This window comes from Hemiscyllium ocellatum, chromosome 46 (assembly GCF_020745735.1).
Source record: "Hemiscyllium ocellatum isolate sHemOce1 chromosome 46, sHemOce1.pat.X.cur, whole genome shotgun sequence".
NCBI classification, from domain to species: Eukaryota; Metazoa; Chordata; class Chondrichthyes; order Orectolobiformes; family Hemiscylliidae; genus Hemiscyllium; species Hemiscyllium ocellatum.
This window is the reverse complement of record NC_083446.1, coordinates 22,425,665-22,444,399: the sequence shown is the minus strand read 5'-3', so window position 1 is coordinate 22,444,399 and position 18,735 is coordinate 22,425,665. Positions and strand designations below refer to the sequence as shown.

The window sequence follows — 18,735 nt, the reverse complement described above, 5'->3', positions numbered from 1 at the left end:
CTTTTACATTGGCGCTCGAGGGTTACAACGATGTCAGAAAAGACCTAAAAAGAGAGCTGAGAAGAGTCAGGAGGAGACATGAGAAGTTGTTGGCGGATATGATCAGCGTTAAGCTAAGGCTTTCCATTGGTTAACCTAAGGCTTTCCATAGGTATGTCAGGAATAAAAGAATGACGAGAGTTAGCTTTGGGACAGTCAAGGATAATAGTGGGAAGTTGTGTGTGGAGTCAGAGGAGATAGGGGAAGCACTACGTAAACAGTGTTCGACAGTATTTGCTACAGAAAATGAAAATGTTGGCGAGGAAGATATAGAGACAATTGCGTCTAGACTGAGAAGAGATCGAGGTTCACAAGGAAGAGTTATTAGAAATACTGCAGAGTGTGAAAATAGAGTGTGAAAAAATCCCTGCGCCGGATGGGATCTATCTGATGTTGTTTAGCAAATGCACTGCAGGAAGGTACAAATCAAGCTGATGCTCACAACGGCTCGTTTTGAGCCGCTAATTGGCAGTGAAGTGGCGGCGTCAATAACAGCTGTCACGCATCTCGTCTTATTCCACACCCTGAGCTCGAAATGACCCGAGATCTCTCGCTGAGTTTCTGCAGGGTCTTGCTTGGACGACACCATGACACTTTTTCACTGCAGTGAATCATGAAATCGCGTCGTGACTGTGAATAAAACGATGGAAACTTCCAGCAGAGGAGGAGCCGACCCTGAAGCAGGCAGCTGAGGACAAATGTTTCTCCTTTGCCAGTGAAAGGCACTGCTTCAGAAATTGGAAGCTTCCAAGTGAAGCTGTGTTGGCGATTATCTTCGCTGCTTGCTCACCTTTTTAATTCTGATTCCGTGATAATCAATCACATTACATATCGACATGCTGCCAGCGTGTGACGTTACATTTGGGCCAGTGGCGTAATGGATAACGCGTCTGACTTCGGATCAGAAGATTGTAGGTTCGAGTCCTACCTGGCTCGTGGGGGAACGTCTCACTTTAACCGTGGTCCGTGTTGACGCTCCCCAATGAAGTCCTTGTCGGGATGGCGCTTCTGCAGTTAGAACTTGTGTTTGTTCTATTGTCCATTTCAAATTTCACCTCACCACAACGGACACTTCTGTCAGTCTCGGGTGTCTCCCTCTGTGGGTGGAAATGAGCATGAGCTCCTCAAAAGAGTTACAATTCGTTGTGAAAATGTCATACTTCTGCCCCATTATTGTGCCATTTAAGAACACAGGATAACCTCATTGACACTTGCCCTGGAAACATTAGAATACACAAGACTTTGAGCCAAAGTTGGAAACTGCGACTTGAATAGATGGTTCTCTGATTAGCCGCAATGCACAATGGGCAGAATGGCCTTTTCCCACTTTGTAAATCTTCGAAGACAAGTTGAAAATAATCTGCAACGAAAATGTTCAGAAAGGGGCTTTTATTTCGACCAAATACGATAGTACCTATCGCCTTGTCTTGTTATTTACTTGTGAGGTTTCGTTACTCTAAGCACCGTGGCCCGGATCCTATTCCCGCTCACGGAACGGTTGTCTTGTTCAGCAAACATATTGGTGTACCAGTACTTCTGCGGATTTTCCGATGCAAACAGGTCATTGGTTTTGTCCAAAACATTATGAAGGTTAACATAAAACAAACAGCTGCAGTTGCTGGAAATCTGAGCCAAAAACGAAAATAGTTTGCGGAACACATCAAGCCTGGCAACAGAAACGTCGACTTTGCTGCTCCTCGGATGCTGCCTTACCGACTGTGCTTTTCCAGCATCACTCTGATCTAAAATCTGGTTTCCAGCATCTGCAGTCCTCACTTTTACTTAGTTTCTTCAGTGTCGCTGGTTCCCAACTCAACAACTCCATCTCTAGCGGTTTCATGTCTGTTCCTCCATGCTGAGGAGCTGAAGAGTGAAGAAAATTAACTCACCCCATCCATCTCTGGGGTAATTGGGGACGGAAAAAGAATCTTATCACATTGAAATATATCTAGATACCACTTAATCCCTGTCTTTTATTGGGAACCATCTCTTTCATTGTAACCATGAGGAAAGACCATTTCGTTCGCCAGAATATGTCACAACGTTTGATTGTTTCTCGTCCAAGAACACTCAGATCAATAGCGCCCTTGATAAGCTCTGTTGGTCATGTTCTCAAAGAGATCTAGCAAATTGCCAAGTGCGATTTTCCTTTCAAAAAATAATTTTGACTAGGTTTGGCTGTAAATATCTTTTCCGAACTTTGTGCTTTTGTTCTTTTACATTGGCGCTCGAGGGTTACAACGATGTCAGAAAAGACCTAAAAAGAGAGCTGAGAAGAGTCAGGAGGAGACATGAGAAGTTGTTGGCGGATATGATCAGCGTTAAGCTAAGGCTTTCCATTGGTTAACCTAAGGCTTTCCATAGGTATGTCAGGAATAAAAGAATGACGAGAGTTAGCTTTGGGACAGTCAAGGATAATAGTGGGAAGTTGTGTGTGGAGTCAGAGGAGATAGGGGAAGCACTACGTAAACAGTGTTCGACAGTATTTGCTACAGAAAATGAAAATGTTGGCGAGGAAGATATAGAGACAATTGCGTCTAGACTGAGAAGAGATCGAGGTTCACAAGGAAGAGTTATTAGAAATACTGCAGAGTGTGAAAATAGAGTGTGAAAAAATCCCTGCGCCGGATGGGATCTATCTGATGTTGTTTAGCAAATGCACTGCAGGAAGGTACAAATCAAGCTGATGCTCACAACGGCTCGTTTTGAGCCGCTAATTGGCAGTGAAGTGGCGGCGTCAATAACAGCTGTCACGCATCTCGTCTTATTCCACACCCTGAGCTCGAAATGACCCGAGATCTCTCGCTGAGTTTCTGCAGGGTCTTGCTTGGACGACACCATGACACTTTTTCACTGCAGTGAATCATGAAATCGCGTCGTGACTGTGAATAAAACGATGGAAACTTCCAGCAGAGGAGGAGCCGACCCTGAAGCAGGCAGCTGAGGACAAATGTTTCTCCTTTGCCAGTGAAAGGCACTGCTTCAGAAATTGGAAGCTTCCAAGTGAAGCTGTGTTGGCGATTATCTTCGCTGCTTGCTCACCTTTTTAATTCTGATTCCGTGATAATCAATCACATTACATATCGACATGCTGCCAGCGTGTGACGTTACATTTGGGCCAGTGGCGTAATGGATAACGCGTCTGACTTCGGATCAGAAGATTGTAGGTTCGAGTCCTACCTGGCTCGTGGGGGAACGTCTCACTTTAACCGTGGTCCGTGTTGACGCTCCCCAATGAAGTCCTTGTCGGGATGGCGCTTCTGCAGTTAGAACTTGTGTTTGTTCTATTGTCCATTTCAAATTTCACCTCACCACAACGGACACTTCTGTCAGTCTCGGGTGTCTCCCTCTGTGGGTGGAAATGAGCATGAGCTCCTCAAAAGAGTTACAATTCGTTGTGAAAATGTCATACTTCTGCCCCATTATTGTGCCATTTAAGAACACAGGATAACCTCATTGACACTTGCCCTGGAAACATTAGAATACACAAGACTTTGAGCCAAAGTTGGAAACTGCGACTTGAATAGATGGTTCTCTGATTAGCCGCAATGCACAATGGGCAGAATGGCCTTTTCCCACTTTGTAAATCTTCGAAGACAAGTTGAAAATAATCTGCAACGAAAATGTTCAGAAAGGGGCTTTTATTTCGACCAAATACGATAGTACCTATCGCCTTGTCTTGTTATTTACTTGTGAGGTTTCGTTACTCTAAGCACCGTGGCCCGGATCCTATTCCCGCTCACGGAACGGTTGTCTTGTTCAGCAAACATATTGGTGTACCAGTACTTCTGCGGATTTTCCGATGCAAACAGGTCATTGGTTTTGTCCAAAACATTATGAAGGTTAACATAAAACAAACAGCTGCAGTTGCTGGAAATCTGAGCCAAAAACGAAAATAGTTTGCGGAACACATCAAGCCTGGCAACAGAAACGTCGACTTTGCTGCTCCTCGGATGCTGCCTTACCGACTGTGCTTTTCCAGCATCACTCTGATCTAAAATCTGGTTTCCAGCATCTGCAGTCCTCACTTTTACTTAGTTTCTTCAGTGTCGCTGGTTCCCAACTCAACAACTCCATCTCTAGCGGTTTCATGTCTGTTCCTCCATGCTGAGGAGCTGAAGAGTGAAGAAAATTAACTCACCCCATCCATCTCTGGGGTAATTGGGGACGGAAAAAGAATCTTATCACATTGAAATATATCTAGATACCACTTAATCCCTGTCTTTTATTGGGAACCATCTCTTTCATTGTAACCATGAGGAAAGACCATTTCGTTCGCCAGAATATGTCACAACGTTTGATTGTTTCTCGTCCAAGAACACTCAGATCAATAGCGCCCTTGATAAGCTCTGTTGGTCATGTTCTCAAAGAGATCTAGCAAATTGCCAAGTGCGATTTTCCTTTCAAAAAATAATTTTGACTAGGTTTGGCTGTAAATATCTTTTCCGAACTTTGTGCTTTTGTTCTTTTACATTGGCGCTCGAGGGTTACAACGATGTCAGAAAAGACCTAAAAAGAGAGCTGAGAAGAGTCAGGAGGAGACATGAGAAGTTGTTGGCGGATATGATCAGCGTTAAGCTAAGGCTTTCCATTGGTTAACCTAAGGCTTTCCATAGGTATGTCAGGAATAAAAGAATGACGAGAGTTAGCTTTGGGACAGTCAAGGATAATAGTGGGAAGTTGTGTGTGGAGTCAGAGGAGATAGGGGAAGCACTACGTAAACAGTGTTCGACAGTATTTGCTACAGAAAATGAAAATGTTGGCGAGGAAGATATAGAGACAATTGCGTCTAGACTGAGAAGAGATCGAGGTTCACAAGGAAGAGTTATTAGAAATACTGCAGAGTGTGAAAATAGAGTGTGAAAAAATCCCTGCGCCGGATGGGATCTATCTGATGTTGTTTAGCAAATGCACTGCAGGAAGGTACAAATCAAGCTGATGCTCACAACGGCTCGTTTTGAGCCGCTAATTGGCAGTGAAGTGGCGGCGTCAATAACAGCTGTCACGCATCTCGTCTTATTCCACACCCTGAGCTCGAAATGACCCGAGATCTCTCGCTGAGTTTCTGCAGGGTCTTGCTTGGACGACACCATGACACTTTTTCACTGCAGTGAATCATGAAATCGCGTCGTGACTGTGAATAAAACGATGGAAACTTCCAGCAGAGGAGGAGCCGACCCTGAAGCAGGCAGCTGAGGACAAATGTTTCTCCTTTGCCAGTGAAAGGCACTGCTTCAGAAATTGGAAGCTTCCAAGTGAAGCTGTGTTGGCGATTATCTTCGCTGCTTGCTCACCTTTTTAATTCTGATTCCGTGATAATCAATCACATTACATATCGACATGCTGCCAGCGTGTGACGTTACATTTGGGCCAGTGGCGTAATGGATAACGCGTCTGACTTCGGATCAGAAGATTGTAGGTTCGAGTCCTACCTGGCTCGTGGGGGAACGTCTCACTTTAACCGTGGTCCGTGTTGACGCTCCCCAATGAAGTCCTTGTCGGGATGGCGCTTCTGCAGTTAGAACTTGTGTTTGTTCTATTGTCCATTTCAAATTTCACCTCACCACAACGGACACTTCTGTCAGTCTCGGGTGTCTCCCTCTGTGGGTGGAAATGAGCATGAGCTCCTCAAAAGAGTTACAATTCGTTGTGAAAATGTCATACTTCTGCCCATTATTGTGCCATTTAAGAACACAGGATAACCTCATTGACACTTGCCCTGGAAACATTAGAATACACAAGACTTTGAGCCAAAGTTGGAAACTGCGACTTGAATAGATGGTTCTCTGATTAGCCGCAATGCACAATGGGCAGAATGGCCTTTTCCCACTTTGTAAATCTTCGAAGACAAGTTGAAAATAATCTGCAACGAAAATGTTCAGAAAGGGGCTTTTATTTCGACCAAATACGATAGTACCTATCGCCTTGTCTTGTTATTTACTTGTGAGGTTTCGTTACTCTAAGCACCGTGGCCCGGATCCTATTCCCGCTCACGGAACGGTTGTCTTGTTCAGCAAACATATTGGTGTACCAGTACTTCTGCGGATTTTCCGATGCAAACAGGTCATTGGTTTTGTCCAAAACATTATGAAGGTTAACATAAAACAAACAGCTGCAGTTGCTGGAAATCTGAGCCAAAAACGAAAATAGTTTGCGGAACACATCAAGCCTGGCAACAGAAACGTCGACTTTGCTGCTCCTCGGATGCTGCCTTACCGACTGTGCTTTTCCAGCATCACTCTGATCTAAAATCTGGTTTCCAGCATCTGCAGTCCTCACTTTTACTTAGTTTCTTCAGTGTCGCTGGTTCCCAACTCAACAACTCCATCTCTAGCGGTTTCATGTCTGTTCCTCCATGCTGAGGAGCTGAAGAGTGAAGAAAATTAACTCACCCCATCCATCTCTGGGGTAATTGGGGACGGAAAAAGAATCTTATCACATTGAAATATATCTAGATACCACTTAATCCCTGTCTTTTATTGGGAACCATCTCTTTCATTGTAACCATGAGGAAAGACCATTTCGTTCGCCAGAATATGTCACAACGTTTGATTGTTTCTCGTCCAAGAACACTCAGATCAATAGCGCCCTTGATAAGCTCTGTTGGTCATGTTCTCAAAGAGATCTAGCAAATTGCCAAGTGCGATTTTCCTTTCAAAAAATAATTTTGACTAGGTTTGGCTGTAAATATCTTTTCCGAACTTTGTGCTTTTGTTCTTTTACATTGGCGCTCGAGGGTTACAACGATGTCAGAAAAGACCTAAAAAGAGAGCTGAGAAGAGTCAGGAGGAGACATGAGAAGTTGTTGGCGGATATGATCAGCGTTAAGCTAAGGCTTTCCATTGGTTAACCTAAGGCTTTCCATAGGTATGTCAGGAATAAAAGAATGACGAGAGTTAGCTTTGGGACAGTCAAGGATAATAGTGGGAAGTTGTGTGTGGAGTCAGAGGAGATAGGGGAAGCACTACGTAAACAGTGTTCGACAGTATTTGCTACAGAAAATGAAAATGTTGGCGAGGAAGATATAGAGACAATTGCGTCTAGACTGAGAAGAGATCGAGGTTCACAAGGAAGAGTTATTAGAAATACTGCAGAGTGTGAAAATAGAGTGTGAAAAAATCCCTGCGCCGGATGGGATCTATCTGATGTTGTTTAGCAAATGCACTGCAGGAAGGTACAAATCAAGCTGATGCTCACAACGGCTCGTTTTGAGCCGCTAATTGGCAGTGAAGTGGCGGCGTCAATAACAGCTGTCACGCATCTCGTCTTATTCCACACCCTGAGCTCGAAATGACCCGAGATCTCTCGCTGAGTTTCTGCAGGGTCTTGCTTGGACGACACCATGACACTTTTTCACTGCAGTGAATCATGAAATCGCGTCGTGACTGTGAATAAAACGATGGAAACTTCCAGCAGAGGAGGAGCCGACCCTGAAGCAGGCAGCTGAGGACAAATGTTTCTCCTTTGCCAGTGAAAGGCACTGCTTCAGAAATTGGAAGCTTCCAAGTGAAGCTGTGTTGGCGATTATCTTCGCTGCTTGCTCACCTTTTTAATTCTGATTCCGTGATAATCAATCACATTACATATCGACATGCTGCCAGCGTGTGACGTTACATTTGGGCCAGTGGCGTAATGGATAACGCGTCTGACTTCGGATCAGAAGATTGTAGGTTCGAGTCCTACCTGGCTCGTGGGGGAACGTCTCACTTTAACCGTGGTCCGTGTTGACGCTCCCCAATGAAGTCCTTGTCGGGATGGCGCTTCTGCAGTTAGAACTTGTGTTTGTTCTATTGTCCATTTCAAATTTCACCTCACCACAACGGACACTTCTGTCAGTCTCGGGTGTCTCCCTCTGTGGGTGGAAATGAGCATGAGCTCCTCAAAAGAGTTACAATTCGTTGTGAAAATGTCATACTTCTGCCCCATTATTGTGCCATTTAAGAACACAGGATAACCTCATTGACACTTGCCCTGGAAACATTAGAATACACAAGACTTTGAGCCAAAGTTGGAAACTGCGACTTGAATAGATGGTTCTCTGATTAGCCGCAATGCACAATGGGCAGAATGGCCTTTTCCCACTTTGTAAATCTTCGAAGACAAGTTGAAAATAATCTGCAACGAAAATGTTCAGAAAGGGGCTTTTATTTCGACCAAATACGATAGTACCTATCGCCTTGTCTTGTTATTTACTTGTGAGGTTTCGTTACTCTAAGCACCGTGGCCCGGATCCTATTCCCGCTCACGGAACGGTTGTCTTGTTCAGCAAACATATTGGTGTACCAGTACTTCTGCGGATTTTCCGATGCAAACAGGTCATTGGTTTTGTCCAAAACATTATGAAGGTTAACATAAAACAAACAGCTGCAGTTGCTGGAAATCTGAGCCAAAAACGAAAATAGTTTGCGGAACACATCAAGCCTGGCAACAGAAACGTCGACTTTGCTGCTCCTCGGATGCTGCCTTACCGACTGTGCTTTTCCAGCATCACTCTGATCTAAAATCTGGTTTCCAGCATCTGCAGTCCTCACTTTTACTTAGTTTCTTCAGTGTCGCTGGTTCCCAACTCAACAACTCCATCTCTAGCGGTTTCATGTCTGTTCCTCCATGCTGAGGAGCTGAAGAGTGAAGAAAATTAACTCACCCCATCCATCTCTGGGGTAATTGGGGACGGAAAAAGAATCTTATCACATTGAAATATATCTAGATACGACTTAATCCCTGTCTTTTATTGGGAACCATCTCTTTCATTGTAACCATGAGGAAAGACCATTTCGTTCGCCAGAATATGTCACAACGTTTGATTGTTTCTCGTCCAAGAACACTCAGATCAATAGCGCCCTTGATAAGCTCTGTTGGTCATGTTCTCAAAGAGATCTAGCAAATTGCCAAGTGCGATTTTCCTTTCAAAAAATAATTTTGACTAGGTTTGGCTGTAAATATCTTTTCCGAACTTTGTGCTTTTGTTCTTTTACATTGGCGCTCGAGGGTTACAACGATGTCAGAAAAGACCTAAAAAGAGAGCTGAGAAGAGTCAGGAGGAGACATGAGAAGTTGTTGGCGGATATGATCAGCGTTAAGCTAAGGCTTTCCATTGGTTAACCTAAGGCTTTCCATAGGTATGTCAGGAATAAAAGAATGACGAGAGTTAGCTTTGGGACAGTCAAGGATAATAGTGGGAAGTTGTGTGTGGAGTCAGAGGAGATAGGGGAAGCACTACGTAAACAGTGTTCGACAGTATTTGCTACAGAAAATGAAAATGTTGGCGAGGAAGATATAGAGACAATTGCGTCTAGACTGAGAAGAGATCGAGGTTCACAAGGAAGAGTTATTAGAAATACTGCAGAGTGTGAAAATAGAGTGTGAAAAAATCCCTGCGCCGGATGGGATCTATCTGATGTTGTTTAGCAAATGCACTGCAGGAAGGTACAAATCAAGCTGATGCTCACAACGGCTCGTTTTGAGCCGCTAATTGGCAGTGAAGTGGCGGCGTCAATAACAGCTGTCACGCATCTCGTCTTATTCCACACCCTGAGCTCGAAATGACCCGAGATCTCTCGCTGAGTTTCTGCAGGGTCTTGCTTGGACGACACCATGACACTTTTTCACTGCAGTGAATCATGAAATCGCGTCGTGACTGTGAATAAAACGATGGAAACTTCCAGCAGAGGAGGAGCCGACCCTGAAGCAGGCAGCTGAGGACAAATGTTTCTCCTTTGCCAGTGAAAGGCACTGCTTCAGAAATTGGAAGCTTCCAAGTGAAGCTGTGTTGGCGATTATCTTCGCTGCTTGCTCACCTTTTTAATTCTGATTCCGTGATAATCAATCACATTACATATCGACATGCTGCCAGCGTGTGACGTTACATTTGGGCCAGTGGCGTAATGGATAACGCGTCTGACTTCGGATCAGAAGATTGTAGGTTCGAGTCCTACCTGGCTCCTGGGGGAACGTCTCACTTTAACCGTGGTCCGTGTTGACGCTCCCCAATGAAGTCCTTGTCGGGATGGCGCTTCTGCAGTTAGAACTTGTGTTTGTTCTATTGTCCATTTCAAATTTCACCTCACCACAACGGACACTTCTGTCAGTCTCGGGTGTCTCCCTCTGTGGGTGGAAATGAGCATGAGCTCCTCAAAAGAGTTACAATTCGTTGTGAAAATGTCATACTTCTGCCCCATTATTGTGCCATTTAAGAACACAGGATAACCTCATTGACACTTGCCCTGGAAACATTAGAATACACAAGACTTTGAGCCAAAGTTGGAAACTGCGACTTGAATAGATGGTTCTCTGATTAGCCGCAATGCACAATGGGCAGAATGGCCTTTTCCCACTTTGTAAATCTTCGAAGACAAGTTGAAAATAATCTGCAACGAAAATGTTCAGAAAGGGGCTTTTATTTCGACCAAATACGATAGTACCTATCGCCTTGTCTTGTTATTTACTTGTGAGGTTTCGTTACTCTAAGCACCGTGGCCCGGATCCTATTCCCGCTCACGGAACGGTTGTCTTGTTCAGCAAACATATTGGTGTACCAGTACTTCTGCGGATTTTCCGATGCAAACAGGTCATTGGTTTTGTCCAAAACATTATGAAGGTTAACATAAAACAAACAGCTGCAGTTGCTGGAAATCTGAGCCAAAAACGAAAATAGTTTGCGGAACACATCAAGCCTGGCAACAGAAACGTCGACTTTGCTGCTCCTCGGATGCTGCCTTACCGACTGTGCTTTTCCAGCATCACTCTGATCTAAAATCTGGTTTCCAGCATCTGCAGTCCTCACTTTTACTTAGTTTCTTCAGTGTCGCTGGTTCCCAACTCAACAACTCCATCTCTAGCGGTTTCATGTCTGTTCCTCCATGCTGAGGAGCTGAAGAGTGAAGAAAATTAACTCACCCCATCCATCTCTGGGGTAATTGGGGACGGAAAAAGAATCTTATCACATTGAAATATATCTAGATACCACTTAATCCCTGTCTTTTATTGGGAACCATCTCTTTCATTGTAACCATGAGGAAAGACCATTTCGTTCGCCAGAATATGTCACAACGTTTGATTGTTTCTCGTCCAAGAACACTCAGATCAATAGCGCCCTTGATAAGCTCTGTTGGTCATGTTCTCAAAGAGATCTAGCAAATTGCCAAGTGCGATTTTCCTTTCAAAAAATAATTTTGACTAGGTTTGGCTGTAAATATCTTTTCCGAACTTTGTGCTTTTGTTCTTTTACATTGGCGCTCGAGGGTTACAACGATGTCAGAAAAGACCTAAAAAGAGAGCTGAGAAGAGTCAGGAGGAGACATGAGAAGTTGTTGACGGATATGATCAGCGTTAAGCTAAGGCTTTCCATTGGTTAACCTAAGGCTTTCCATAGGTATGTCAGGAATAAAAGAATGACGAGAGTTAGCTTTGGGACAGTCAAGGATAATAGTGGGAAGTTGTGTGTGGAGTCAGAGGAGATAGGGGAAGCACTACGTAAACAGTGTTCGACAGTATTTGCTACAGAAAATGAAAATGTTGGCGAGGAAGATATAGAGACAATTGCGTCTAGACTGAGAAGAGATCGAGGTTCACAAGGAAGAGTTATTAGAAATACTGCAGAGTGTGAAAATAGAGTGTGAAAAAATCCCTGCGCCGGATGGGATCTATCTGATGTTGTTTAGCAAATGCACTGCAGGAAGGTACAAATCAAGCTGATGCTCACAACGGCTCGTTTTGAGCCGCTAATTGGCAGTGAAGTGGCGGCGTCAATAACAGCTGTCACGCATCTCGTCTTATTCCACACCCTGAGCTCGAAATGACCCGAGATCTCTCGCTGAGTTTCTGCAGGGTCTTGCTTGGACGACACCATGACACTTTTTCACTGCAGTGAATCATGAAATCGCGTCGTGACTGTGAATAAAACGATGGAAACTTCCAGCAGAGGAGGAGCCGACCCTGAAGCAGGCAGCTGAGGACAAATGTTTCTCCTTTGCCAGTGAAAGGCACTGCTTCAGAAATTGGAAGCTTCCAAGTGAAGCTGTGTTGGCGATTATCTTCGCTGCTTGCTCACCTTTTTAATTCTGATTCCGTGATAATCAATCACATTACATATCGACATGCTGCCAGCGTGTGACGTTACATTTGGGCCAGTGGCGTAATGGATAACGCGTCTGACTTCGGATCAGAAGATTGTAGGTTCGAGTCCTACCTGGCTCCTGGGGGAACGTCTCACTTTAACCGTGGTCCGTGTTGACGCTCCCCAATGAAGTCCTTGTCGGGATGGCGCTTCTGCAGTTAGAACTTGTGTTTGTTCTATTGTCCATTTCAAATTTCACCTCACCACAACGGACACTTCTGTCAGTCTCGGGTGTCTCCCTCTGTGGGTGGAAATGAGCATGAGCTCCTCAAAAGAGTTACAATTCGTTGTGAAAATGTCATACTTCTGTCCCATTATTGTGCCATTTAAGAACACAGGATAACCTCATTGACACTTGCCCTGGAAACATTAGAATACACAAGACTTTGAGCCAAAGTTGGAAACTGCGACTTGAATAGATGGTTCTCTGATTAGCCGCAATGCACAATGGGCAGAATGGCCTTTTCCCACTTTGTAAATCTTCGAAGACAAGTTGAAAATAATCTGCAACGAAAATGTTCAGAAAGGGGCTTTTATTTCGACCAAATACGATAGTACCTATCGCCTTGTCTTGTTATTTACTTGTGAGGTTTCGTTACTCTAAGCACCGTGGCCCGGATCCTATTCCCGCTCACGGAACGGTTGTCTTGTTCAGCAAACATATTGGTGTACCAGTACTTCTGCGGATTTTCCGATGCAAACAGGTCATTGGTTTTGTCCAAAACATTATGAAGGTTAACATAAAACAAACAGCTGCAGTTGCTGGAAATCTGAGCCAAAAACGAAAATAGTTTGCGGAACACATCAAGCCTGGCAACAGAAACGTCGACTTTGCTGCTCCTCGGATGCTGCCTTACCGACTGTGCTTTTCCAGCATCACTCTGATCTAAAATCTGGTTTCCAGCATCTGCAGTCCTCACTTTTACTTAGTTTCTTCAGTGTCGCTGGTTCCCAACTCAACAACTCCATCTCTAGCGGTTTCATGTCTGTTCCTCCATGCTGAGGAGCTGAAGAGTGAAGAAAATTAACTCACCCCATCCATCTCTGGGGTAATTGGGGACGGAAAAAGAATCTTATCACATTGAAATATATCTAGATACCACTTAATCCCTGTCTTTTATTGGGAACCATCTCTTTCATTGTAACCATGAGGAAAGACCATTTCGTTCGCCAGAATATGTCACAACGTTTGATTGTTTCTCGTCCAAGAACACTCAGATCAATAGCGTCCTTGATAAGCTCTGTTGGTCATGTTCTCAAAGAGATCTAGCAAATTGCCAAGTGCGATTTTCCTTTCAAAAAATAATTTTGACTAGGTTTGGCTGTAAATATCTTTTCCGAACTTTGTGCTTTTGTTCTTTTACATTGGCGCTCGAGGGTTACAACGATGTCAGAAAAGACCTAAAAAGAGAGCTGAGAAGAGTCAGGAGGAGACATGAGAAGTTGTTGGCCGATATGATCAGCGTTAAGCTAAGGCTTTCCATTGGTTAACCTAAGGCTTTCCATAGGTATGTCAGGAATAAAAGAATGACGAGAGTTAGCTTTGGGACAGTCAAGGATAATAGTGGGAAGTTGTGTGTGGAGTCAGAGGAGATAGGGGAAGCACTACGTAAACAGTGTTCGACAGTATTTGCTACAGAAAATGAAAATGTTGGCGAGGAAGATATAGAGACAATTGCGTCTAGACTGAGAAGAGATCGAGGTTCACAAGGAAGAGTTATTAGAAATACTGCAGAGTGTGAAAATAGAGTGTGAAAAAATCCCTGCGCCGGATGGGATCTATCTGATGTTGTTTAGCAAATGCACTGCAGGAAGGTACAAATCAAGCTGATGCTCACAACGGCTCGTTTTGAGCCGCTAATTGGCAGTGAAGTGGCGGCGTCAATAACAGCTGTCACGCATCTCGTCTTATTCCACACCCTGAGCTCGAAATGACCCGAGATCTCTCGCTGAGTTTCTGCAGGGTCTTGCTTGGACGACACCATGACACTTTTTCACTGCAGTGAATCATGAAATCGCGTCGTGACTGTGAATAAAACGATGGAAACTTCCAGCAGAGGAGGAGCCGACCCTGAAGCAGGCAGCTGAGGACAAATGTTTCTCCTTTGCCAGTGAAAGGCACTGCTTCAGAAATTGGAAGCTTCCAAGTGAAGCTGTGTTGGCGATTATCTTCGCTGCTTGCTCACCTTTTTAATTCTGATTCCGTGATAATCAATCACATTACATATCGACATGCTGCCAGCGTGTGACGTTACATTTGGGCCAGTGGCGTAATGGATAACGCGTCTGACTTCGGATCAGAAGATTGTAGGTTCGAGTCCTACCTGGCTCGTGGGGGAACGTCTCACTTTAACCGTGGTCCGTGTTGACGCTCCCCAATGAAGTCCTTGTCGGGATGGCGCTTCTGCAGTTAGAACTTGTGTTTGTTCTATTGTCCATTTCAAATTTCACCTCACCACAACGGACACTTCTGTCAGTCTCGGGTGTCTCCCTCTGTGGGTGGAAATGAGCATGAGCTCCTCAAAAGAGTTACAATTCGTTGTGAAAATGTCATACTTCTGCCCCATTATTGTGCCATTTAAGAACACAGGATAACCTCATTGACACTTGCCCTGGAAACATTAGAATACACAAGACTTTGAGCCAAAGTTGGAAACTGCGACTTGAATAGATGGTTCTCTGATTAGCCGCAATGCACAATGGGCAGAATGGCCTTTTCCCACTTTGTAAATCTTCGAAGACAAGTTGAAAATAATCTGCAACGAAAATGTTCAGAAAGGGGCTTTTATTTCGACCAAATACGATAGTACCTATCGCCTTGTCTTGTTATTTACTTGTGAGGTTTCGTTACTCTAAGCACCGTGGCCCGGATCCTATTCCCGCTCACGGAACGGTTGTCTTGTTCAGCAAACATATTGGTGTACCAGTACTTCTGCGGATTTTCCGATGCAAACAGGTCATTGGTTTTGTCCAAAACATTATGAAGGTTAACATAAAACAAACAGCTGCAGTTGCTGGAAATCTGAGCCAAAAACGAAAATAGTTTGCGGAACACATCAAGCCTGGCAACAGAAACGTCGACTTTGCTGCTCCTCGGATGCTGCCTTACCGACTGTGCTTTTCCAGCATCACTCTGATCTAAAATCTGGTTTCCAGCATCTGCAGTCCTCACTTTTACTTAGTTTCTTCAGTGTCGCTGGTTCCCAACTCAACAACTCCATCTCTAGCGGTTTCATGTCTGTTCCTCCATGCTGAGGAGCTGAAGAGTGAAGAAAATTAACTCACCCCATCCATCTCTGGGGTAATTGGGGACGGAAAAAGAATCTTATCACATTGAAATATATCTAGATACCACTTAATCCCTGTCTTTTATTGGGAACCATCTCTTTCATTGTAACCATGAGGAAAGACCATTTCGTTCGCCAGAATATGTCACAACGTTTGATTGTTTCTCGTCCAAGAACACTCAGATCAATAGCGCCCTTGATAAGCTCTGTTGGTCATGTTCTCAAAGAGATCTAGCAAATTGCCAAGTGCGATTTTCCTTTCAAAAAATAATTTTGACTAGGTTTGGCTGTAAATATCTTTTCCGAACTTTGTGCTTTTGTTCTTTTACATTGGCGCTCGAGGGTTACAACGATGTCAGAAAAGACCTAAAAAGAGAGCTGAGAAGAGTCAGGAGGAGACATGAGAAGTTGTTGGCCGATATGATCAGCGTTAAGCTAAGGCTTTCCATTGGTTAACCTAAGGCTTTCCATAGGTATGTCAGGAATAAAAGAATGACGAGAGTTAGCTTTGGGACAGTCAAGGATAATAGTGGGAAGTTGTGTGTGGAGTCAGAGGAGATAGGGGAAGCACTACGTAAACAGTGTTCGACAGTATTTGCTACAGAAAATGAAAATGTTGGCGAGGAAGATATAGAGACAATTGCGTCTAGACTGAGAAGAGATCGAGGTTCACAAGGAAGAGTTATTAGAAATACTGCAGAGTGTGAAAATAGAGTGTGAAAAAATCCCTGCGCCGGATGGGATCTATCTGATGTTGTTTAGCAAATGCACTGCAGGAAGGTACAAATCAAGCTGATGCTCACAACGGCTCGTTTTGAGCCGCTAATTGGCAGTGAAGTGGCGGCGTCAATAACAGCTGTCACGCATCTCGTCTTATTCCACACCCTGAGCTCGAAATGACCCGAGATCTCTCGCTGAGTTTCTGCAGGGTCTTGCTTGGACGACACCATGACACTTTTTCACTGCAGTGAATCATGAAATCGCGTCGTGACTGTGAATAAAACGATGGAAACTTCCAGCAGAGGAGGAGCCGACCCTGAAGCAGGCAGCTGAGGACAAATGTTTCTCCTTTGCCAGTGAAAGACACTGCTTCAGAAATTGGAAGCTTCCAAGTGAAGCTGTGTTGGCGATTATCTTCGCTGCTTGCTCACCTTTTTAATTCTGATTCCGTGATAATCAATCACATTACATATCGACATGCTGCCAGCGTGTGACGTTACATTTGGGCCAGTGGCGTAATGGATAACGCGTCTGACTTCGGATCAGAAGATTGTAGGTTCGAGTCCTACCTGGCTCGTGGGGGAACGTCTCACTTTAACCGTGGTCCGTGTTGACGCTCCCCAATGAAGTCCTTGTCGGGATGGCGCTTCTGCAGTTAGAACTTGTGTTTGTTCTATTGTCCATTTCAAATTTCACCTCACCACAACGGACACTTCTGTCAGTCTCGGGTGTCTCCCTCTGTGGGTGGAAATGAGCATGAGCTCCTCAAAAGAGTTACAATTCGTTGTGAAAATGTCATACTTCTGCCCCATTATTGTGCCATTTAAGAACACAGGATAACCTCATTGACACTTGCCCTGGAAACATTAGAATACACAAGACTTTGAGCCAAAGTTGGAAACTGCGACTTGAATAGATGGTTCTCTGATTAGCCGCAATGCACAATGGGCAGAATGGCCTTTTCCCACTTTGTAAATCTTCGAAGACAAGTTGAAAATAATCTGCAACGAAAATGTTCAGAAAGGGGCTTTTATTTCGACCAAATACGATAGTACCTATCGCCTTGTCTTGTTATTTACTTGTGAGGTTTCGTTACTCTAAGCACCGTGGCCCGGATCCTATTCCCGCTCACGGAACGGTTGTCTTGTTCAGCAAACATATTGGTGTACCAGTACTTCTGCGGATTTTCCGATGCAAACAGGTCATTGGTTTTGTCCAAAACATTATGAAGTTTAACATAAAACAAACAGCTGCAGTTGCTGGAAATCTGAGCCAAAAACGAAAATAGTTTGCGGAACACATCAAGCCTGGCAACAGAAACGTCGACTTTGCTGCTCCTCGGATGCTGCCTTACCGACTGTGCTTTTCCAGCATCACTCTGATCTAAAATCTGGTTTCCAGCATCTGCAGTCCTCACTTTTACTTAGTTTCTTCAGTGTCGCTGGTTCCCAACTCAACAACTCCATCTCTAGCGGTTTCATGTCTGTTCCTCCATGCTGAGGAGCTGAAGAGTGAAGAAAATTAACTCACCCCATCCATCTCTGGGGTAATTGGGGACGGAAAAAGAATCTTATCACATTGAAATATATCTAGATACCACTTAATCCCTGTCTTTTATTGGGAACCATCTCTTTCATTGTAACCATGAGGAAAGACCATTTCGTTCGCCAGAATATGTCACAACGTTTGATTGTTTCTCGTCCAAGAACACTCAGATCAATAGCGCCCTTGATAAGCTCTGTTGGTCATGTTCTCAAAGAGATCTAGCAAATTGCCAAGTGCGATTTTCCTTTCAAAAAATAATTTTGACTAGGTTTGGCTGTAAATATCTTTTCCGAACTTTGTGCTTTTGTTCTTTTACATTGGCGCTCGAGGGTTACAACGATGTCAGAAAAGACCTAAAAAGAGAGCTGAGAAGAGTCAGGAGGAGACATGAGAAGTTGTTGGCCGATATGATCAGCGTTAAGCTAAGGCTTTCCATTGGTTAACCTAAGGCTTTCCATAGGTATGTCAGGAATAAAAGAATGACGAGAGTTAGCTTTGGGACAGTCAAGGATAATAGTGGGAAGTTGTGTGTGGAGTCAGAGGAGATAGGGGAAGCACTACGTAAACAGTGTTCGACAGTATTTGCTACAGAAAATGAAAATGTTGGCGAGGAAGATATAGAGACAATTGCGTCTAGACTGAGAAGAGATCGAGGTTCACAAGGAAGAGTTATTAGAAATACTGCAGAGTGTGAAAATAGAGTGTGAAAAAATCCCTGCGCCGGATGGGATCTATCTGATGTTGTTTAGCAAATGCACTGCAGGAAGGTACAAATCAAGCTGATGCTCACAACGGCTCGTTTTGAGCCGCTAATTGGCAGTGAAGTGGCGGCGTCAATAACAGCTGTCACGCATCTCGTCTTATTCCACACCCTGAGCTCGAAATGACCCGAGATCTCTCGCTGAGTTTCTGCAGGGTCTTGCTTGGACGACACCATGACACTTTTTCACTGCAGTGAATCATGAAATCGCGTCGTGACTGTGAATAAAACGATGGAAACTTCCAGCAGAGGAGGAGCCGACCCTGAAG

The 18,735-nt window shown here is 44.2% G+C and overlaps 8 non-coding genes across 8 annotated transcripts; all 8 read left to right on the top strand.

Moving 5' to 3' along the window:
- Nucleotides 1-902: 902 nt before the first annotated feature.
- On the top strand, nucleotides 903-975 carry trnar-ucg (transfer RNA arginine (anticodon UCG)). The gene has a single exon. It is a non-coding gene; the product is annotated as a tRNA-Arg (tRNA).
- Nucleotides 976-3,154: 2,179 nt separating this feature from the next.
- Nucleotides 3,155-3,227, top strand: trnar-ucg (transfer RNA arginine (anticodon UCG)). The gene has a single exon. It is a non-coding gene; the product is annotated as a tRNA-Arg (tRNA).
- A 2,179-nt stretch (nucleotides 3,228-5,406) lies between these two features.
- Nucleotides 5,407-5,479, top strand: trnar-ucg (transfer RNA arginine (anticodon UCG)). Its single transcript has one exon. It is a non-coding gene; the product is annotated as a tRNA-Arg (tRNA).
- A 2,178-nt stretch (nucleotides 5,480-7,657) lies between these two features.
- On the top strand, nucleotides 7,658-7,730 carry trnar-ucg (transfer RNA arginine (anticodon UCG)). Its single transcript has one exon. It is a non-coding gene; the product is annotated as a tRNA-Arg (tRNA).
- Nucleotides 7,731-9,909: 2,179 nt separating this feature from the next.
- On the top strand, nucleotides 9,910-9,982 carry trnar-ucg (transfer RNA arginine (anticodon UCG)). The gene has a single exon. It is a non-coding gene; the product is annotated as a tRNA-Arg (tRNA).
- Nucleotides 9,983-12,161: 2,179 nt separating this feature from the next.
- On the top strand, nucleotides 12,162-12,234 carry trnar-ucg (transfer RNA arginine (anticodon UCG)). Its single transcript has one exon. It is a non-coding gene; the product is annotated as a tRNA-Arg (tRNA).
- A 2,179-nt stretch (nucleotides 12,235-14,413) lies between these two features.
- trnar-ucg (transfer RNA arginine (anticodon UCG)) lies at nucleotides 14,414-14,486 on the top strand. The gene has a single exon. It is a non-coding gene; the product is annotated as a tRNA-Arg (tRNA).
- A 2,179-nt stretch (nucleotides 14,487-16,665) lies between these two features.
- On the top strand, nucleotides 16,666-16,738 carry trnar-ucg (transfer RNA arginine (anticodon UCG)). The gene has a single exon. It is a non-coding gene; the product is annotated as a tRNA-Arg (tRNA).
- The last annotated feature ends 1,997 nt before the right edge of the window (nucleotides 16,739-18,735 follow it).